Genomic DNA, 22,975 nt, shown 5'->3' with positions numbered 1-22,975 from the left:
TGAATGCCCAAGAGCAACTCCGAACTCAGCCTTCAGAAAACATCTGTTTACTAGGTATTAGCTGATAAGTACGCAGCTAATCAAAGAAGAGGAGAGCTACGTACTGCTATGTTAGCCTGAGATTTTTGGGAAACACTCGTACTTCGGATGCTGCATAGTACAACTGGGCTTAGTAATAAGTCTGCAAAATGCTAACGTCCTGACTGTTTTGGGAAACGCACCCCTGAATTGATTAGTTTATTGGTTTAGTAAACCGTGGATTAGACGCTGCCTCCGTGTGAGAACATTATAATATCATCCAGAGATGCACACAGCTTTTGGCCCTGATATTAGATATTATATGACATAGATATAGAGCTCCGGGAGTCCGCAAACGGCAACAATCTCTTTCTCCTCCATGCTGCGGTTCACTCTGACAGCTCATTTGTATGCAATGGGCAGCAGCTCATTGCATACAAAACAGACACCAAAAAACAGCACATTCTGAAAGGGACTGAAACCGAGGGCATAAGCGGTAGGCTAGATTTTTTCCTCCAAGCTATTTCCAGCAAACAGCTTCAAAAACATGTTTTCTGGAAGTCATACCAAAAAACATCATATTATGTGACCTTTAAATAAACAACACAAGTGAGATTAAATGAGTAATGGTTCTAAAGCATAATATAGTTCTCTCTTTCTTCTCTATGTCCATGTCTGGATGTGTTCCCACAGCGAGCTCTCACAGATTATCAGTGTGTGAAAGCAGAACAGAAACATCCTACACAGAGTTAAAACAAGGGCAATCGCCCAGCACGGGACCTGTGATGAACCACTTTGTCAGCAAAACAACCCCCTCCCCGCCACACACCAACCCCTCTCCACTCCCCATCCTTCCGCCTCTCCCACCATTAAGACAGCAACCAGGGGAGATAAGAGTCAGGGCTCTCCACAACATTAGTACTCTGGAGTGAGGTCATTCCATGGAGTTTAAATTCTCTGTCTTGTAAAACCAGTAAACTAAACGCCTTTGCCCGCTCCCAGCTGTTTTCTAAATCATATTTAGCACAAGCACGTTTCCATAGGATGCATTTAACTTAACAAAGGCTATTTGGTTCAAACATTTTCACAGCTCTCAGAGCCTGACCAGGGGCCGTATTCACAAAGGATCTTAGGGCTAAAAGTAGGTCCTAACTGGCGAATTTAGGCGTAACTCCTAAAAATAATGGGCGTGTCACTCTTCAATGTAGGACTCCTAACTTTTTTCACTAAGAGCAATTCACGAAGTATTTTAGGCCTTAAAGTAGCACCTAAGTCTAGGAGAGCTTAAAAGTCCTCAAAAGTACTCCTAACTCAGTAAGACCTATTCACAAAGAATCGTAAAATGGCTGCGAGACTAAATGTTTTGGAGACAATGGAAGACTGTGAGTTAATGAAGAGATATAGGCTAAATCGTGAGGGTATTAAACTTGTTGTCGAGTTAGTGCGGGATGCAATAACATCCCCGACTAACAGGAATAATCTGATTGGTCCCGAAATAAAATGTTTGGCAACAGTACATTATTTAGCAACAGGGGAAATTCAACTTAAATCCCGAGGCAATGCCGAGGATTTAAAAATATCGCAACCATCAGTCAGCCGTGCCATAAACCAAACTATCAACTCGCTCTCTAGACCACATATCATCCAACAGTTTATCCGGTTTCCTTTGGACATTCAACAATTACACAGGATCAGAGCAAACTTCATGGCAATTGCAGGGATATCCGATGTGGTCGGTGCTATTGACGGGACGCACATAAAATAATTGCGCCATCAAAAGATGAGGACGTGTTCATCAATAGGAAGAAAGTGCATTCCATTAACACGCAGGTTGTTTTTGATGCAAATTTTAACATAGCTTACTGGATGTTGTTGCAAAGTGGCCTGGAGCTACCCATAATTCGAGCATTTTAATGGAGAGCGGTCTGAGGCAGCTTTTTGAGATGTACCAGTTGGGTGTCACTTGCTGGGTGACAGTGGCTATCCCTGCAAGACATGGCTCTTGACACCCTACCTCAATCCACAACCGGGAGCTTGCTTACTTACTTACTGCTCTTTATGCCTACTGGCATGTAGGGCAGCAACAAAGGATCTCCACTCCTGTCTGTTTTGGACAAGCTTTTGGATTGAACTCCAGGGGCCGTATTCACAAAGCATTTTATCTTACCGCTAGGAGTGCTCCTAACTCGCGCTAAAACATTTTACGTAGGAGTTTTTTCTTAAGTTATTCACAAAGCCGCTGAGACCTACTCTTACTAAGGATAAAACACAAAGAGTGAACTAAGAGTGACGCGCCGTTGCTATGGATTACGTCATGGATAGTCACTGTCACCCAGCAAGTGACACCCAACTGGTACATCTCAAAAAGCTGCCTCAGACCGCTCACCATTAAAATGCGCGAATCATGGGTAGCTGAAGATCCAGGCCACTTTGCAACAACATCCAGTAGGCTATGTTAAAATTTGCATCAAAAACAACCTGCGTGTTGATGGAATGCACTTTCTTCCTATTGACGAACACGTCCTCGTCTTTTGATGGCGCAATTATTTTTATGTGCGTCCCGTCAATAGCACCGACCACACCGGGCATACCTGCAATTGCCATGAAGTTGGCTTTGATCCTGTGTAATTGTTGAATGTCCAAAGGAAAGTTTATGGCACGGCTGACTGATGGTTGCGATCATTTTAAATCGTCGGCATTGCAAAGTTGCATTTCCCCTGTTGCTAAATAACGTAGTGTGGCCAAACATTTTATTTCGGAATTTATCTGATTATTCCTGTTAGTCGGGGATGTTATTGCATCGCGCATTAACTCCTCAACAAGTTGAATAATCTAACATTTCGTCTCGCAGGCATTTTACGAATCTTTGTGAATAGGTCTTACTGAGTTAGGAGTCCTCTTGAGGACTTTTAAGCTCTCCTAGACTTAGGTGCTACTTTTAGGCCTAAAATACTTTGTGAATTGCTCTTAGTGAAAAAAGTTAGGAGTCCTAAATTTAAGAGTGACACGCCCATTATTTTTAGGAGTTACTCCTAAATTCGCCAGTTAGGACCTACTTTTAGCCCTAAGATCCTTTGTGAATACGGCCCCTGGTCTGCTTCATGGCTTTCAGTTCTTTCTCCACTGTTCGACGCCAGGTTTCTTTGGGTCGTCCTCTCTTTCGCTTGCCTTCGGGTGTCCAGTGTAGGGCGGTTTTTGTAATGTCATCCTGTTCTTTTCGCATGATGTGTCCAATCCATCTCCACCGCCTTCTTGTAATGATGGTCTCTATACTTTCTTGGTTGGTCCGAGCAAGTAATTGCTGGTTGGAGATGGTGTTAGGCCAGAAAATACGTATGATTATTCAGAGGTTTCTTGTGTGGAATGCAGAGATCTTGGAAAGGTCTTTCTCTGTCATCCTCCAACATTCAGAGCTGTATAGTAAGGTGGAGAGAACACAGCTCTGGTATAGCTTGTTTGGTGTTGATGCTGTACTTCTTGGACTTCCACACATTGTTCATCATTCTGAATGTGTTTCTGGCCTTGTTGAGTCGGCTTTTGATGTCATTGCCTGTTCCTCCATCATATCTTCCAATGCTTCCCAGATATGAGAACTCTTCTGTTGTGGGTATATTTATTCAATTTATTTGTATAGGTGGGGGATTTTGTGTGTTTAAGGTCATCACCTCTGTTTTCTTCAGGCTTATGTTCAGTCCTATTTGTTGTGCAAATCTGTTGACACAGGATGTTTTTTCTTGTATATGTAGGTGTGTATGGGAAACCAGTGCCAAGTCGTCTGCAAAGTCTAGGTCTTCAAGTGTTGTAAATAGTGTCCATCTGATGCCTCTAGGTTGATCTTCGGTTGTTCTTCGCATCACCCAGTCTATGACGGTATTGAAGAGTAATGCGGACATCACGCATCCTTGCCTCACTCCAGTCTTGACTTCAAAAGTGTGGTTGCTGTTACCTACTTGGCATGTGAAGTTGGTGTAAAAACAATTTATGAGGAGGATTTCTTGTGGAATCCCATACAAACGTAGAATGCGCCATAAACTGTCCCTGTGTATGCTGTCAAATGCTTTCTCGAAGTCTACAAAATTCGCAGTTTTTAGGGAACCTTTCTTGAGGATCTTTAAGATTACACCCTTTGACCAGTCGTTTGGTATCGGCTTCCCCTCCCATATGGATGTGAAGAGTGGTTTGAGCAGTTTTGCTGAAAGTTCTGGGTGTACTTTGAACAGTTCTGCATTCAGGTTGTCTTGCCCGGGGGCTTTTCCGTTTTTGAGTGATTTGATGGCTGAAACTATTTATTTTTCTTCTGGTGGTGCAGTGTTAATATCAAGGACAGTCTCAGGTTCCTGTATCTCTGCTTCGGCTGTTGGTGGGGGTCTGTTTAGGACCTCGCTGAAGTGTTCAGCCCACCTTGCCTCTACTTCAGCCTCTGATGTAAGAGTTCGCCCTTGTTTGTCAGTGATCGGCGTATCTATAGATCTATGGTACCTACCGCAGACTATTCTGGTGATTTTGAAGACCTTACCTTGCTCTCCCTTGTTTGCTGCTTCTTCGGCCTGGTCTGCAAGACTGTTTATATAATTTCTCTTGTTTTCTCTTGCCATCCTCTTAACTGTTCTGTCGGCTTCCCTATATTGTAATTTGTATTTATCTTTAATCCTTTCTGACTTGGCTTCCATTAATTTCTTTTAAGGGCTCTCCTATCTGCCATGACTTTCCAGGTGTCTGCTGTAATCCACTCTTTTCTGTTCCTTTGCTTTATTCCCAGGCAGACTTCACTGCTATTGGAGTAAGCGGTTTTGATCTGTTCCCATTTAATGTTGGCATCATCAGGTCCTTTTGGCGTGTTGTCACTCGTGTCTGCCAGAGCTTGGAATCTGTTTTTCAGCTGTAGTATGAAAGCGGCCTTCACTTTGGGGTCATGTAATTTCTCCACGTCAAAATGTTGCTGTCCTGTTATCTTCTTCCCAGCTCTCCTTAATTTTAACTTAAGCACTGCTGTGACCAGGTGATGGTCGCTGCCGACATCAGCTCCTCTCCTGACTCTAACGTCCAAGAGTGATCGTCTCCAGGTGCCGTTGATCATTAGATGATCTATCTGGTTCTTGTCTCTTCCATTGGGGGAACACCAGGTGAGTTTGTGGATGTCGCAATGTGGGAATAGGGTACCTCCGATGACAAGGTTGCAAGTGGTACATAGCTCTAACAGCCGCTCTCCATTTTCATTCATGATGCCGCAGCCCTCCCTCCCCATGGCCCTGTCATAGTTTTTGTTATTGCTGCCTACTTTTGCATTTAAATCGCCCATTATTATCTTCATGTCATGTTGTGGAGTTTCTTCTAATTCTGCTTGAAGCTGATCATAGAATATGTCCTTGGTTATTTCATCACTGTAATTTGTTGGTGCATAACATTGGATGATTGTGATGTTAATGTGTTTCCCCCACCATATGACTTTCATGAGTCTGCTGTTTATAGTTTTCCATTCCATCAGATATTTCTCCATTCCTTTTTTAAGGATGATGGCTACCCCTTCATGATGTTGGCTGTCATCCCTTCCGGAGTACAGGACAGTCTCTCCTGTGTTGGTTTTATGTCTGCCTGTTCCTGTCCACCTACTCTCACTTATTCCGAGAATATGCAGGTTATAATTTCTCATTTCTGTTGTTACTTGAGCGAGTTTACTTGTTTGTTTTGTACAAGGTTCGCACATTCCAGAATCCAATCCTGGTCTTGCATTTTGTGTTGAGGGCACCCACCTTCTTGTCCTTCATCCTTCTTTCCAGCTTTTGTTTTAGTTCAGGCATTACCTTAAACACAGATGTAATGCTGAAGGATTTTGCCTCAAGTGCTTCGATCGTGTCGGAGAGCACCTTAAGAACATGGCTGAGAAACAGAAAATATGTCTCTGACACCTAATTTCTTTCCTCTCCAAAACGTAGACACAATTCTGGCACATTCCCCCTCACCCTCACTCTGGAAGTAGCTGGTCAGGGCCTTCCAATATTTCAGGATTCTGTCAATGGATGGCAGCAGGGACAACCATCTAGTGACAACATGCCGCAGCAGGTTGCATTCCTCCATCTCCACAAACTCACAGAATTCCTTAAATTGTGCTGTTCTGCTTGTTGATATGCTGACATGGCTGTAAACCTTCAGCACAGCATTTTCCACATCAACATCAAGGCTGCTTGCTGTATATCTGGTTGCATTATGCAGAGTATGGGCCCAACAGTTTGCAGGGAGCACATCTTGTTGACTCAGTTTCAGCTTCTGATACACACTTATGTTTGCCATAATTGACACTGGCATTGTCTGCTGCATATGCAGACATGTTTTTCACCTCTAAGCGAGACATCTCAAGTTTTGCCAGCGGCTGGTTTGTTATGGATCCTGATGTTTCGTTGCTGTCACTATAAAAATCCAACAGAACATGTTGGATGCCTTCATCAAAGTGAAAATACCTTACCACAATGGGAAAACACTTTGTTGTTCCTTTATTTGAGGCGTCGGTTGCCACAGAAAAGGGTAGGTCGTTTTCTTTTATGTCGTCGGTATGTAACTGTACCGAATAGGGAGCGATGACGTTCTCGCACAATGCCTTGGCTTTTATTCGGCCACAGGTCATCCCTTTAGCTGTGGGCGAGTCACTGAAAATCTCCCGGTCCACTTTCACGCCGCAGTCTACACTTCTGCAGGACTGGTGATGCTTTACAGCATGGTACACCTTGCACAGCTCCGCAGCGGTTATTTTGTTATTGAGGGGCGACGAAACTTCCTCATTGAAGAGGTACCTGCCGCACGTTTATTACTTTTATGTTTATCGGTACCCGCATGCCGTTCAATTACAGCTTTCCCCTGACTGCTTACGTCGACATCGCATCGACAAAGTGTGCAGAAGCCATGGAATGAGTCTCGACTACTTTTCGTTATAAATTCATGCTCTTTTGTCCATTCAGAATTAAATGAGGTCTTGCGTTTTGGCATGATGCTAACTTTCTGTCAATGTCATATGACGTAGCAGCACATGGACCCTTGTTAACTTTTTTAACCAATGATAAGCAGGTCATCTGACACCGCTCTTAGCCATCATTTGTAAGACCAGACATGTTGCATCGTTGGATGCATTGTTTACAGTCTATGATTGGATATTGTGCTGCAGCTCAGCAAAGATGAAAAAACTCCACTCTTCAAGCCTAGTAGTGAGGAGAACACTACTAGGCGAACAAAGAGAACAAATACGCGTCCAGCTTGCGTCCGGCGTCCGCTGCGCCGGACATCGGACAGGGCATTGAAAATCCAGACTGTCCGCCCTAGAGCTGGACGCCTGGTCACCCTAATACATAATACAGCTTAAACTGACGTAACATAGACTATATTTCATACAGGTTAAACTCACTTAACATAGAATGTGTATCAAACAAGTTCAAGTGATTTGCCATATGTGTACATTAGTAGACACTGTCAGACTATTTTCGAACCCAAAAAAATGCGTCCAACAGTGAAGTAACCGAGCCCGACCCGAGCCTGACAGGCATCAAGATATATGCAGTATGTCTGAGCCTGACCCGAGCCCGACACAGTTAGTCTATTTTTTCTCATAATAATGACACGTTTACGTTTGTGTATGAAAACAGGCCTTTATTAAACAACTGCAAGGTATTTGGAAAGGTAAACAAATGAGCGGAACAAGAGCGAGCACTCTTGTGCTTAGGGATGGGAATTGATAAGAATTTCACGATTCCGATTCCGATTCTGCTTATCGATCCGATTCCTTATCGATTCTCTTATCGATTCTCATTGGGTGAGAAAATAAGTATAAATGTGTTTGTTTGCATTACATCTCTTTAATATCTGATCAGAAGTGCTTCTAGTATTAGGAAATTGTACATTTTCAAATCAATTGGTCTAGACGAAAAAATATATGTTTCGCTTTTTAAGCCCAAATGCCATCATTATGTGCCATACAACTAAAAACACAGACTGAAAACAGCCAAGTAAGAGCTTGTGCCTTTTGGAATTCTAACAGTGCTCATTTGCATTCAACTTGTAACAAAATTAAACTGACATAAACAAAATGAAGCATTGATTAGACAGAGATTTATTAGATGGGCCTACCTAATAAACCGTTGGAACACACAAGACCGGAAACCATAGCAATGCCGGTAAACAAACCCCGAGAAGCCCAATCCCTATGAGAGCTCCCCACGCTACGGCCATCCGGAGGCGACAGAGCTGTTGGCCGTGATATTATATATACAATTATAATATAGTATATAATATATGATATACTATTATATATAGAGCTCCGGGAGTCGCAAACTGCAACAATCACTTTCTCCTCCATTCCGCGGTTCACCCGGACTGCACTGCACTGAGTTTGACGGCTGAACGCTGATTGGCTGTTACGTTACACATGTCACTCAGTTATCACGCTGTTGAACGCTGATTGGCTGTCATCATGACAAAAAATGGTCGCCGGTTTTCTCCCGCGAAAAACTCGCACTTATACGCGTCTCTACGTTCACTTTGTATGGGATCTTGTCGCCCCGTCGCGTTTGGTGTGAACGCACAATGCGATTCTTCCTCGGCGGCGACATGTTTGCTGCGTTCTGAACCAAATCAAAGCAGCGTGTGTGTGATGTCACGACGCATTTGCCGCGACCGGAACCGATAAGCGGAATCGTTAAGCAGGCTTGCTAACGATTCCAAGGAATCGGTTGACTCGGAACCGGTTCTGAACAAGAACCGGTTCTCGATTCCCATCCCTACTTGTGCTCGCTGTTAATGTGCGCTTGTTGCTCAGAATCATAACCAGTTTAATTGAATATAGGCCCACAAAAAAGGCAGCGATAACGATAAATTCCACAAAATGTCAAGAGGTTCTGAGGTTCTGTAGGACAGTTTGCCTATGAAATTCAAATGAACACGAGTGCTACACGAACGTTAACACAAAAGCAACGCCAACTCGAACAGTTATCGCGCAACTCGAACGGTTATCGCGCAGATGGGACAGAGCCCAACCCGAACCCGGAAATCATTTCTAAATATTTGTCTGAACCCAACCCCATGTCGGGTACTTTCGGGTCCCGTCAGGCTCGGGTCGGGTTTCCATCTTCTAATTCATTAACTCATGAAATAATTTTCCCAACCCGTGTTTGTGGTTTCAAGGTCCTGGTGAAGCAACACAGTAACGATCTGAAGAATTGATATGATGAGACCAATACGATCTAACCGACTGATACTATGTGACTGATTGATGTGATCTAACCAATAACATCGAACTGCCAGGAATAATCTGACCAATATGGTCTGACCGGCCAACACGATCTGACAGTGATTACAATTGAACTGATAGGATCTGACCGATATAATTTGACCTATATAATCAAACCAATATATTAAAAACGAGAGGATCTGACGACCGATCTGATCTGTAGACGATACGATCTGATCTCAAAGAGCTGTCACAACAAGAGGGGCATGTTGTTTCCATTCATTGAGGAGAGGCTAGATGGTCCTCTCCCTATTCCTCTGCTGTAATGGAGGAGTCAGCTCAAGGGTGCATTGGAGTGTGTTTGCATGTGTAATGAGTCTGCGTGTATAAGTGATTGGTGTGTATGAGTGCATGCATGTGTGTGTGAGAGAGAGAGAGAGAGCTTGTGTGTGAATGTTTGCGCCTATGTGAGTGCATGCGTATGTGTGTGTATTTGTGAGTGGCTCAACGAGTGTGTGTGTGCATTTACATGTGTGTTGAAGCCAGAAGTCTGCCTCTAATGACAGGGTTCTAGTGTTTTCTATTTGCTCCTCCTCTGAACCTAACATAAACACTCCACGCAGCTGGCCAGCAGCCTCAGAACAAACATATTTGTATATAAACTAACAAATATAAATCTATATTAAACTGCTGCTTATTATTAAGTAAATAAAATGCCAGCTTTACTCAAAGAAGAAAAAATATCACATATTATGATTATATTATAATAAATTTGACAAAAGGGTCCCTAATACTATTAGTCTCTTTAAAGACACTTATTCACTTCATGTTTATTTAAAGGTATGAAAGTTGACATTGGCATCATAAAGGGGAACTATACAACCTTTTTTGTTTGATTTACCTTAATATAGCAGGTTAAGAGTCATTGGGATTGTTCTATAACATTTTATGGGTCGATTATTCGCTGTTTCGACTCCCCCTAGCGCATCTTGGCGGAGAAAGTGAATATGCAAGTTTCTTTATGGCACTACAAACCCACAAACATGGAGTAGCGAAGGGATTGAATACATTCATCATGGATCAGCTGACTAAAAAGAGACCGAGAAACCCAATGTCGGAGGAACAGAAGAAGAGAAAAGGGAGACTGACTGACAGAGAGGGCAGACACGAGTAAATGTTGTGCGAGCTTCTCAGGAATAGCGTGACCTGAAAGAAAAGAAGACTGTAAATCGGATGCAGGCTTGGCCGTGTTTCTCTTGAAATTGTAAGTACCCTTGGGTGAACTTTGTCCTCTTTGTATTGTGCTTGCCCCGTTAAAGCCGCACCCACATCCGAACTTGGGCGGGTACAAGTGTCAAGGGGCAATCCAGAGAACCCTCAAGAAGATGCTACATAGCCGTAAGGCAAAACACAAACCATGAAGAACTGTCACTTGCATCTTTTTCAATATCCAAAATAAATATTTTTCGAAACAAAAAGTGTGTATTATTGACCAAATGAAAGAAGGGTGGTGCAAACATCTGTTATATAAAAAAAGGGAAACATTTTAAAACCATATACAATAATATTTATTTACAATGTTTATTTGCAAACATTTACACGCAAACATAAATGTGTCCCTAATCTTCCAGACACAGCATCTGGCTATGACCACGGGGACGCGCGACGAGCATACCCTATCGATGTCTGAATCCATCTCCCTGCAATTCTGTACACAATTGACGTACTTGAGCAGATACTACATAAATGTACGATTGCTGTGCAAATTGTTCATGCTATCGTTATGTAATATGTCGGCGAACACTCATACACTGATCGTTCTGTTCGACAACCAAACATAAAACAATTCTAATCTAGGATATAACATCTCCCTGTCAACTATAAAAAAGGATAGGTTTATGTTTATTGTAACACAAATACACCATTTCAAATTGTATAACCATCTCTACTCTTACACCTACCTCGGACGCATTCGCCAGCTTCTTTGAAAACAAACGCATATGGCTAGTGTATAAGTGGATGGGGAAGGGTCGTCAACAAGTTGTTACTCTACTACGAAGCTGTAGGGGGAGCTGTGTAGAGAAAAGTGTGAGCACAAACCGAGAAAACAGCGAAGAAATGGCCGATCCTGCATTGTCGGCCTTTAAGAATCCATTCTCAACATTTCACTGATACTTATTGATGTTTGTTTTTTCATTCAATAAATACCACTTAAGCTGCCGTCTTAGCTCTCAAAATTAATGTGGACCTCATGGTTTCGGAAACCATTGGTAACATCCTCAGAAGGGAGGATCGTAGTTAGGTGTCAAAGTTATAATAGGCATCATAATATCAAATTGAGGTTACCTAGATGGATATCAAATAACCTAGCAGGTTAACTCAATGGCATAGTATGCTGTTGTTCTCCAGGGTTATGAAGCTAATGGATTAGCATAAGGATGCTCCACAACTCTCCCTCTCATCACTCATTCTCTCTAGCTCACTCCTTGTCGATTGCACCTCTCACTCTGTAACTCCTGTCTCACTCTTACACCTCTCCCACTCCTCTTTTGCCGCCCAGTCTTTCATGAGTCTCAGACTCCTCTCACCCCTCATACTTTCTATATCACTACTCTTACTTATCTCGCTCTCACCTCCCTCTCCCTGTGACACCCTGTCAATCTCTCCCTCTCTCTCTTATCCCCCACTCTTACCTTCTCCCCCTCTCTCATAACACACACTCTCGCTCCCTGGAAAATGTTTTCAGGGGCTGCTTCAATGAGGACTTCCATCTACACTCCCTTGGTGATGGGAGGAAGAGAGGATGAGAGAAGGACAGGATACAGCAAGTTATTTATCTCCCAAAGTGACCTCAGCAGCATGGGTAGCACTATCATGGTAATTACCTCTCTCTCTCTCTCTCTCTCTCTCTCTCTCTCTCTCTCTCTCTCTCTCTCTCTCTCTCTCTCTCTCTCTCTCTCTCTCTCTCTCTCTCTCTCTCTCTCTCTCTCTCTCTCTCTCTCTCTCTCTCTCTCTCTCTCTCAAACGCACAGAAAACGCACAGAAAGAGAAAAGGACTGAGATGGAGAGAGGGACAAAAAAACAGAGCTAATGACCAACAAAGAGAATGACAGAGACTACAGGATCACTGTGACATCTTAATGAGAGCAGCACAGTGACCAACCACAGTTCCTGTATGTCTGCATGAAGAGTTAACCTGATTGGCTGAGGGCCCGTGGCTCCACACAAAGACATCACAGTAGGACACCAGCCCCCCAACACACACACACACACACAAACTACTCCCCATCCGCCCTGCTGATGCATTATTCATATGTTTAGAGATGCAATAAGCAGCTGACAAATTTCCGCCTGTCAATCATCAGACAACAGACAAGTGGTCTGTCCACTGGCTGCGAGGGAGTTTGACAGGGGGGGGTGGGACCACACTCTAGAGCCTCCGCCTCCACAAGTAGGCCCTGGCACCCTTCTCCACCATCCCCCTCCCCAGCCCCACTGGTTTCTTTAAAGTTGAATGGCTGTTGTCAGTAACCCAACCCCTAGTCGCTCCTTAACAATCCAATTCCACTGTCAGCATGCTGCCAACTAAGGGAGAATCCCGTAGGGGTTATTCACAACGTATATTTGTCACACTCCTGCCCCCAACCCAGCCTGATAATCACCCTGCGTCTTACTCTGTGCGTTTTATCCGTCTGAGATGCTAAAGCGCCTAGGAGTGGTAATTTGACCCTCTTTCTTCCACCTAAGCAAATCATGGAGCTGATAAGGAATGCACAAGTCACGTTGTTTCCTGTTGATTTCGGAGCTGATATTTCAGAGAGTTTTCTCACAAAAGAAACACAGGGCCTTTTTTTCCCGAATTCTTGGAAGATCCAGGAAGAGTTGAATGTTTGAATTTATGTAAGGCCTTCACATTTTGTCTAGGTTTTTTTAAAAACAAAATCAACAGTTGGTGTTGCAGACTTTTCTTGTTTAACAAACCCAGAACCTCTGTCTAGGAGTCAAACACACTGATAATAGACCAGCCTTTCTCTAACTTTATAGCCAGGGCTCGGAAGTATTCCACCCTCACCCTCTGGTGCGCACTTAGAACAATATTAATAAGCCTGAATATAGACAGAACTTGAATTGCCAAATTAAAAGTGATCCTTTAAAATTAAGTGGTTGTCAGTTTTAAGTGACTGTGACGTTTGAATTGTTGACTGCAAATTCCATGCATGGTCTGATGGGTGAATACTTTTTTTGCACACATATCAACAAAGGAAGTGCTGCTGTATTAGTCAATATTTTAAACTAGCGAATGTTTTTTCTGGAGTGCAACCCAGGTGCCTCTGCTCATGATTCTTGCAACCCTGCCGTAGACTATCTCCCTCATACCAACACACACGTGTCTTCTTCTATATTAGTGTCAGAGTGAAAGAGCCCTGGCGTCTCTTGACATGTGGGGAAGGAGGTGTGTATGATGGGTGTCCGGGGTGGTGTTAGTCTGCCAGCCTGCAGACTGCTGTGAGGGGAACCGTCCTCTCTGAATCAATATGCTCTTAGCTGGACAACATCTGTCATTGCACTGCAGTCGTATAGGTTTACTATGTTCACCGTTTTATATTTGTCTGCACAATCGCAATTAGTGCTTACTTATGTGCATTTATGTGTTTATATTATTACTCTTGGATTACATCTTCCGATGAATATATAGTTTCTGTCATGCATTATAGATGGATTCATATTTTATTGAGATAATTGTGGCATATTTTGGACAAATGTAAGTGATATCCACTGTATTATTTATTTCTTTGTACGTGGAGCAAAAAAATTCTCCACACATCCCTCCTTTCCCTGATCCTCCACTGCTGGCAGCCTGTGTTGGGGGCGGGGGTGGGGGAGTAACTTGTCTTACCGTTATATTAATGGCGATAGCTGGCGAATCCCAGGCCAGGGGCAGCTCTGGAACAGATAGATAACATGAAATCAAAAGTGCATCTGTTTCTCTTCATCCCTTTCAGTTGTGTTAACCATTCTCGTTTTCTTAAGCATCTTATTTTCATTCAGCATAAATGATTAATTAATTAGGGGTTGCATTAAGCCCAGCCACGGGCAAATTAGTTGTATTTTCTGGTGTTAATTGTGCTAATTGTTGTGATTCATAGGGAAGTGTAAAATTTGGTGTTTATAATTGAATGTGAAATAACAACCTGTGGCTTTGCCACATAACTTGTTGAGATATTCCAACAGATGATTGATAGTCATCTGTCTGGACCGCAGTAGTAAATTATTGCACCTGTACCATGAAGAACGATAAAAGAGAAGGGAAGAGAAGGTATGATTGGGAGGAGAGAGGAGGGAAGAGGAGGGGATTAGGAGGGGAGGGCAGAGGAGGGATAGGAGGAAGGAGGAGAAGAAGAGGGGATTGGGAGGGGAGTGGAGAACTGCTAGTGTGGTAGAAAATAACCGAGTTCTATCACTTCATCCAACTAAGAGAGTATGAGGAATCGGGAAGTCCGGATCAAGTATTGACAGAGACTTTATTGTTACCCCAAAACGAGAAACAACAAAGCCGATGGAGGTTTGCAAAGACACTCCAGAATGATTCTCGTCCTGCTCCTTATATACCCAATCCTTACATAATATAAAATCAGACTTACATAAAATGTTGATTTACATATCATGTTTTTCCAGGTCACAGCTTTACCTTTGAACATACATCGATCCCTATGCATACAGAGCGATGGCGTACGTGTGTGCATGTCAGCATATTTTTCAAAAAGCAGCCCAAGTTTGACGTCTGTGCAACCTGACCCATAGACCCTGCATGTGGCAGCACACAAGATAGGAACAGAGTTAACTCCCTGAACCTACTCCCTGGCGCCATGTCAACCTTACTTATAGGGGAGAGGTGATCAGCTACTTTTTTCTCGACTCACCCGATAAAGCCTGTCCCGAACCACCATAAAGTGTGGGTAAGTCAGCGCCGCGTCTGGCCGGACCCGACTCCCATCAATAACTATCACCTGGTCGTAGGCTGAGCTCAATGTGCCGTCACGAGACTGCTCGAGGGGGAAATCCTCCACCGGTGGGAATTTCGGCGCTGGGACCTCGGGTTGGGGACCCCCCCGCCTCCCCCGATCCCTGAGCAGCGTCGGAACGCCCCCGCCTCAGCGCAGAACACAGCACACGACTTGCATGTCCATACCTGTCGTGTCCGCATCCCGTAGTCCCCCTAACAGCCTGTGGAAACCGCGCCCAATCCAACCCAAGAATCAGGGGGTGCGAGAGGCTCGAACTAACTGCCGCCGTGACCCTATATTTCCTTCCCCCACAACGAATGTCGATAGGGACCAAAGGATACTCGTGCACATCCCCATGTATGCACCTCACCGAAACGCTCAACGCCTCCGCCAATGCCTCGGACCGGACCAGGCGCTGGTGGATCATGGTCTGCATGCAGCCCGAGTCCAAAAGCGCCTGGTGCGTACCCCGCTGTATCCTCACCGGGATACGGTACGCCTCGCCGGGACCGTGGGGAGGAAACGGGGCACCGGTGACGCGGACGACCTGGCCCACCTCCATCATAGGGCACTCCCACCGGAAGTGGCCAGGCCGCCCGCACCGCCAACGCCCCCTCCCCTGCCGTCTGAGCGCCCGTCTCTGGAGTGGGGGGGGGGGGGGAGGCGACTCCTGGTTCCCCTGCTACAACACAAAGCAGGCACATAAGTACACACTCCCTGATTGGCCTGATTGCGAGCAGGTGTCCGCAATCAGGTCCAACCCCCCCAGCCGATCCGGTGTGCTCCCAACCTGCCCATCGTCCCCCTGCAGGCCAGACGTCGCTCGTCCCCCCACAATGATATATATGCCTAATAATAATCATAGCTTACCATAAAATGTAGGGTTAATTTCTTCCATACTAGTGGAGATGTCTAAGGTATGTAATAATTTGGGATACAGTATTATTCTTCAGGGATTTTTAAGAGATGCTTCAAGTCCCTAAATTAACCAGTTATCTTCAAACTCACCTGGGTGTCTGGCGACATCGTACAACCCCCAAACACAAATTTGATCAGAGCTTGTTAAAGATAGTTATATATATTTATATTTCTTTGTTTGCATGCTTGCTTTTTGCCTACTTCTTATTTGTTTATAAAACTAATTTTATTGCAAATAGATTGAATGACCTCCTAATGAAAGGTGACCTCTAGCCTATTATTTCTTTTCATCCTGACTTCTGATGCCTATTTACTTGCCCGTCTATCTTTCTCAAACCCTTTGTTCTCTTTCTCTTTCTTTGTCTGTGCTTCACTGTCCATTCTCTCTCACTCTCCCCCGCTCTCTCTCTCACCTTCTCTCTCTATCTCCGTCCCTCCATTTCTCTATCTCTCCATCAATCTCTCTCTTTCCCCCTCACACTCTCCATCTCTCTCTCTCTCCCTCTCTATGTTGGTATAGACTTTAAAACACATCATGCTGCTGCTGTTCTTATTCTTTGACCGTTCTTCCTGATCCAAACATTTCCAGCTCTGTGTAAATAAATAGACAAGTCAAGTTCTTGCTCCTAAGCTTGTAAAATATCAGAACCTCACAATCCTGATCCATGTCTGCAATAAACTTCCAGAAAGCAACTGTAACCAAACACTCAATAATGTATTATTATTACAAACCAAAGTGATTTTTCCCTTTTAAAATGTGATCGATGTCTACAGAAAGTAAATATTAGGATGAGACATCTGACACAGGGAAAATAAATGTAGGCCTGAGGTAGTATGTGCATATTGTAAAGCTATGTAAATGAATTCCTTTTTTATTATTTTCAGTCAGTTTGAATGCCTTTTATCTGTCAAATGTCCAACATTGTTTGACATTTACAACAAAATAAATTAATAAATAATTGATTTGAAATGTTCGCGACAGTAATGTGTTTATTAACAATATCCTAGGTTAGATGGATACCATGTAATACAAGGTAAAGGTAGCGTAACTACTTGATTCAACCTAATACTAGAAGTTTAGTATTGGCAAGTATTTTGGACAGTATTTACATATTACTGTAAATGTAAGCTTGCTGTTAGTTCTACCAGGACTCGGAGGACTCAAATCAAGCGCGGCTGGCCACCAATCACCATCTACCAATCACCTGCCTACACCTGCTTTATAAAGAGTAGTCTAACATATGTTCTTTGCTGCTCAGGTTTTCGTTTGATGCTCCTCCATCCACCCCACCACCACCAGGTCTGCCTCAGTCTACTTGTTCAGGAGAAGGCTCCGCCCCTGCTAGTCCTGGCAGGATACGCAGAGTCCGCACGACATCCTGGATCAGTGACGGGTAGGGATGGGAATCGAGAACCGGTTCTTGTTCAGAACCGGTTCCGAGTCAACCGATTCCTTGGAATCATTAGCAAGCCTGCTTAACGATTCCGCTTATCGGTTCCGGTCGCGGCAAATGCGTCGTGACGTCACACACACGCTGCTTTGACTTGGTTCAGAACGCAGCAAACATGTCGCCGCCGAGGAAGAATCGCATTGTGCGTTCACACCAAACACGACGGGGCGACAAGATCCCATACAAAGTGAACGTAGAGACGCGTATAAGGGAGAATTTTTCGCGTGAGAAAACCGGCGACAAGTTTTTGTCGTGATGACAGCCAATCAGCGTTCAACAGCGTGATAACTGAGTGACATATGTAACGTAACAGCCAATCAGCGTTCAGCCGTCAAACTCAGTGCAGTGCAGTCCGGGGTGAACTGCGGCATGGAGGAGAAAGTTATTGTTGCAGTTTGCGACTCCCGGAGCTCTATATATAATAGTATATCATATATTATAATTGTATATATAATATCCCGGCCAACAGCTCTGTGCGCCTCCGGATGGCCGTAGCGTGGGGAGCTCTCATAGGGATTGGGCTTCTCGGGGTTTGTTTACCGGCATTGCTATGGTTTCCGGTCTTGTGTGTTCCAACGGTTTATTAGGTAGGCCCATCTAATAAATCTCTGTCTAATCAATGCTACATTTTGTTTATGTCAGTTGAATTTTGTTACAAGTTGAATGCAAATGAGCACTGTTAGCATTCCAAAAGGCTCAAGCTCTTACTTGGCTGTTTTCAGTCTGTGTTTTTAGTTTTATGGCACATAATGATGGCATTTGGGCTTAAAAAGCCAAACATATTTTTTCGTCTAGACCAATTGATTTGAAAATGTACAATTTCCTAATACTAGAAGCACTTCTGATCAGATATTAAAGAGATTTAATACAAACAAACACATTTATACTTATTTTCTCACCCAATGAGAATCGATAAGAGAATCGATAAGGAATCGGATCGATAAGCAGAATCGGAATCGGAATCGGAATCGTGAAATTCTTATAAATTCCCATCCCTAGTGACGGGGCTCATGCCAAAGATTTACCATGCAAAATATTCTCATGTCATTATTCAAATAAATCTTTTTCATACTTATCGGTGATCGAGTCTTTATGGGAGAACTGTTGGTGATGGGGTCAGGAACCATTTCTTCGGCAGATCCATTTGTTTAATTACTTGAAATGTGCCAAATAAGGGCAGACTTATCATTCAGACTATTTGTGAAGATAGTAAATTGTTTCCAACCATTAGGACACATTTCCTTTTCTGGCAATTCATGATCTACTCTGATTGTCAATAATGGTTTATTGTAAAGAGATGCTGAATATGACCTGAAAATTATCCTTACTTTGTGATACTGACTTCTGAAATCCTTGCTAATGAACATGAATCAAAATTTACTGATTCTGAAAAAAATATCTGCCAAGTTACAGAGTAGTAGCAAATGGTGAACTCTTCAAGGTCCATTATGTCATCCTGGCTTTCATCCAGAGTCTCCCTCTGGCAACTCTTTCATTGGATGTAATTCTACCGTCTCAACTAGGGATGTGTCGGTCGCGACTGATTCGTTACAACGAACGAATCCCGAACGTGAACGACAAGAACTGGTTCCCCAAAACAAGAAGAACTGGTTCTTTGATTCTTTTTTTTTAACATAAACCAAACATATGGTCACGTAAATAAAATATACAAACGAACAGAGCTCCGTCTCCCCGCGACTTCCATTGATTGAGTCTACAACTTTCTCAAAGATTCAGCCAATGAGAGGTAGCAATGGTGTTGGAATGGCACCTGGGTAAACCAATGACAAGGCGGTACCGTCGAATATGCGCGCTTTCTCTGTCTGACGTATCTTGGGTCATACCATTCGACTCATATATCCCCCTACATTTTTTCGAAAATAGACTTGACCTCCATCTGTTTATTGGATAAACGCATTTCCCAATCCCAGGAGTCTTTGCTCCATTCTACGTCAATTTAAGAACAAAGAAATTAAACTGCAGTTCGTATTTTTTATTTATGACCATGCAAGTTCTGTAATGCCTGAACAATGAAGAATTAAATGTAAAGTAAAATAAAATTATAAATGTAAAACCATGAATGAAATATAGAGAGTAAGCAAGTGGTATAAATATCGGTGGGACGTTCAACATACTATATAGCAGGCATCTCCAAACGGCGGACTGCGGTCTTGACGGTCCTATCCGGACCCACGACCAATTTAAAAAAAAAAGAAATTATAAAAAAAAGTTTTTTTATTTTTAATTTTTTTTAAGATGTAATCTGACGTAACGAACGAATCAAAACGAACGAATCAAATAAACGAATCGTTATAGTGAACTGAACTGAAAGAACTAGTTCCCGGAAAAGAATCATTTTGCCCATCCCTAGTCTCAACTAACCTCACCACCGACTAAATCCACTATCCCTGATCATACATGCAGCTTTCAAATTGCTTTAACGGAAAAAGAAAAAAAAAGACGATCATATGTACAAAATAGTAAATACCCAAATAATAGTTAGGATCTATTATGTATAAGTAGAAGAGATTTTTTAACAACAGAAACCGTTTCCTCTACCGATGAATGAGTAAAGATATGGCCCACTCTTTTGCTTGGCGAAGGGGCCCTAGACCACTTGTAGCTGCTGTTATTGAAACCGTCTGACCTATTCACCACAGCACTTCACTGTTGTTCAAACAGAGCGCCTGCAGAATAACATTCAAGATACCTGTGGCTCAATGAAAGCCAGCCGTCTCTGAATCAATTTCGTCTTTAGAGTAATACTGGAGAAAATCTAATATTTGAGAAAAAATTTATTTTTTGTGAAAATATAAGACAGTATAGGTTAGAACATGACCATGGGCATATTCTGAGTGGAATCTCACTGGGTCTTCTTTTATCTGCACAAAGAATAAGGTTTTCACCCAAAACCCCTACTGCAGTGTTCATGTCTAATCGATTGGTGACCTCACTCGGTACTCATTGGACCTAATAAGCAGAAAGCAAGTCAAAGCATTTTGTTAGCAGAGGTGGATGTTTTCCTTGGAGATATGGTTTAAGGTGTTAAATCTTTGTTATAGATTTGATAAGGGAACTAGTTTGATGTTTGTGAATCTGCTTCCGATAGATGGTAGTGAATAAAATCACAACAGACAAGAAAGGCTGATTACGTGTAGCGCCCTGTTTAATATCACCAAAGTTCTAACAAATTGCCATTCATAAAAAAGGTGAGGCTTGGCACATCTGAAAAATGAAAACCTAAATGATTGTGCAATTGTGAATGTCCAGAGGCGGGCTGTGTATCGTATTGATTCAGCGGTTTAATATCTCGCTCCCTGTTGTCTTGTCGCATTATGACTACCCTCGCTCAAAAACGCCATGTCTGTAACATCGCCATATCTATGCGCTTTATCTGCTGCCGATGATGTATGTTTGGACTTTAGGGTTTGTGAGGGCTTCCAACAGATTGCTTCTGAGGAGGTCTGATATCTCCCCTGCGCGTCCCCCCCCCGACCCTCATTCACTTTTACGGTCCTGCAGTTTGCTCCGAGGCAGCCGAAGCAGCTGCAAACTAGCCCCACATTTTTATTGGCCTGCAGCCCCCTGCCGCCGCCGTAAACAAACCTGAATCGCTTGTGTAGGAAGTCTGCAAATACTGTCATGGAGATCTCCTGAAGCGGATTTTTGTGTTTTGTGGGGTTCCCACACAGTAATTGGCTTTTCATGTTTTGAGCTTTTCTTGATGTGAGCCTGAGCAATGAGAAATGCATGCCAAACAGTCGGTGCTTGGCTGTTCGTACTCTACTGTCCCCGTCATTGATACGAAATAGAACAAGAGCTTACATAATATTTCCATCTGTTTCATGCCTAATTACTTTGGAACCTTAAACATTCCAATTGTCATATATTCAGAGTGACGCGTCATTTAAACTCATTGTCGAGTAGACAATAGTTGTCAGGGTAATAGAGAGGAGGGGGTTTATTGTTGCTCCCATTGGTCAATAAAATACACAGGAAAATAATAGAAATACACTGGCAAGGACTAGAAATAAACTTGGAACTGGAAGCACAGAATTGAGGGACGAAGTTACTGGTTCGGGTTTTCACATACCCGTGGTCATAACCATTAAGACACCCAATATATATTGCCATGCCATGACATAGGATCACACAAACAACACAGCCTTGGCCCTGCCACTCACTCCCCTCACCTATAGCCATCTCTCATGGCTACTTCTGCATCTATCTTCCAATCAAGGCACCAGACCAGAAGGCACTTTGCATGTTTAAACAACAGAGAAGACTTCTCCTGAAGACTCAGAAGAAGATACCGCCACACAAAAATAGCAGAAGATTATTATTGCTAGACAGAACATCGACTGATAAAGATCATTTCAGGGAACATATCACATAGGTTTCCCCTTCCACTGAAAACTGCTTCGAGACTAAAATAGTCAGTGCAGCATGATCAGCCCAGACACAATTCAAACTCCCATGAGGATTCAGTTCATAATTGATATGCCATAGTTAATGATAAATGGTTGCCCGGAAGTGCCGTAGACTTCCACACTTAGCCAAAAACATTAAAAGATCTAGAAAAAAATCGAAGCAAATTGCTGACTTGAAATAATAGAGGAGGTTATACATCATTCAATTTGAATTTCAGAAATTTAAAAAACATATTTTCAAATAATTATCCTCAAAGATTTTGATTGACTACTGTTTGGTTTAATTTAATTGTCATAGGTGCATGTCCCTCAGAGAGGGATCTGTTCCGATCCCTCTCTCAGCATGAAGTGAGGTCATGGGTTCAGATCCCCTGTCTATATGTAGTATGTTAAGTATGTCCTGCATTCCTGATTCAGAGAGGGAACAGAGGATCACAGAAGTGGAATGGCATTGCATTTATACACAGCGTGATGGGTTTCAAAGTAAAACAGGATATATGGCTGTGATTGAGGTGGGACAGACCGGGCAGGAGGCGCATCCGTCCTACACCCTCTTGCAACCGCTGCATTCCTCCAAAGCAATTTTAACGATTAATTTTTGTGGTATAAATGTTATGCACAGCTGCACACCCTTGGTGAGTGCACAGTGGGAAAAAACATTAGCAATTGTGAAATTATCCCAATATCACGGCGTCTTTAAATGCCCATTTCTATGGATTCACAAGTAAATAATTGATTGTGTTGCATGCATATTGAATGGCAACAAGGCCCTTATCCACCCAGTGATGAGCAGATCACAGCCTCCGGTTCCCTTGGGCCTGGAGGAGAGCCACAAAGTCTTCCTGTAGAATTGGTCTCGCACAATCCATCCATGCCATCAATTCAGCGTTCTTCTTTTCTGTTCAAACAACTCCGTGGACACAGAGAGGATAACAAACTCCTGAT

At 43.1% G+C, this 22,975-nt stretch overlaps 1 long non-coding RNA gene across 1 annotated transcript in view; it reads right to left on the bottom strand.

Moving 5' to 3' along the window:
* Nucleotides 1-19,151: 19,151 nt before the first annotated feature.
* The window catches only part of LOC132471865 (uncharacterized), a 102,216-nt gene continuing 98,392 nt past the window's right edge, over nucleotides 19,152-22,975 (bottom strand). The window contains exon 2 of the long non-coding RNA XR_009528931.1: nucleotides 19,152-19,972. This is a non-coding gene — a long non-coding RNA (uncharacterized LOC132471865). The remainder of the gene's footprint in view (nucleotides 19,973-22,975) is intronic.

This window comes from Gadus macrocephalus, chromosome 14 (genome assembly GCF_031168955.1).
Source record: "Gadus macrocephalus chromosome 14, ASM3116895v1".
Taxonomy (NCBI): domain Eukaryota; kingdom Metazoa; phylum Chordata; class Actinopteri; order Gadiformes; family Gadidae; genus Gadus; species Gadus macrocephalus.
The sequence above is the reverse complement of the archived record's forward strand: the minus strand, read 5'-3'. Positions and strand labels throughout refer to the sequence as shown.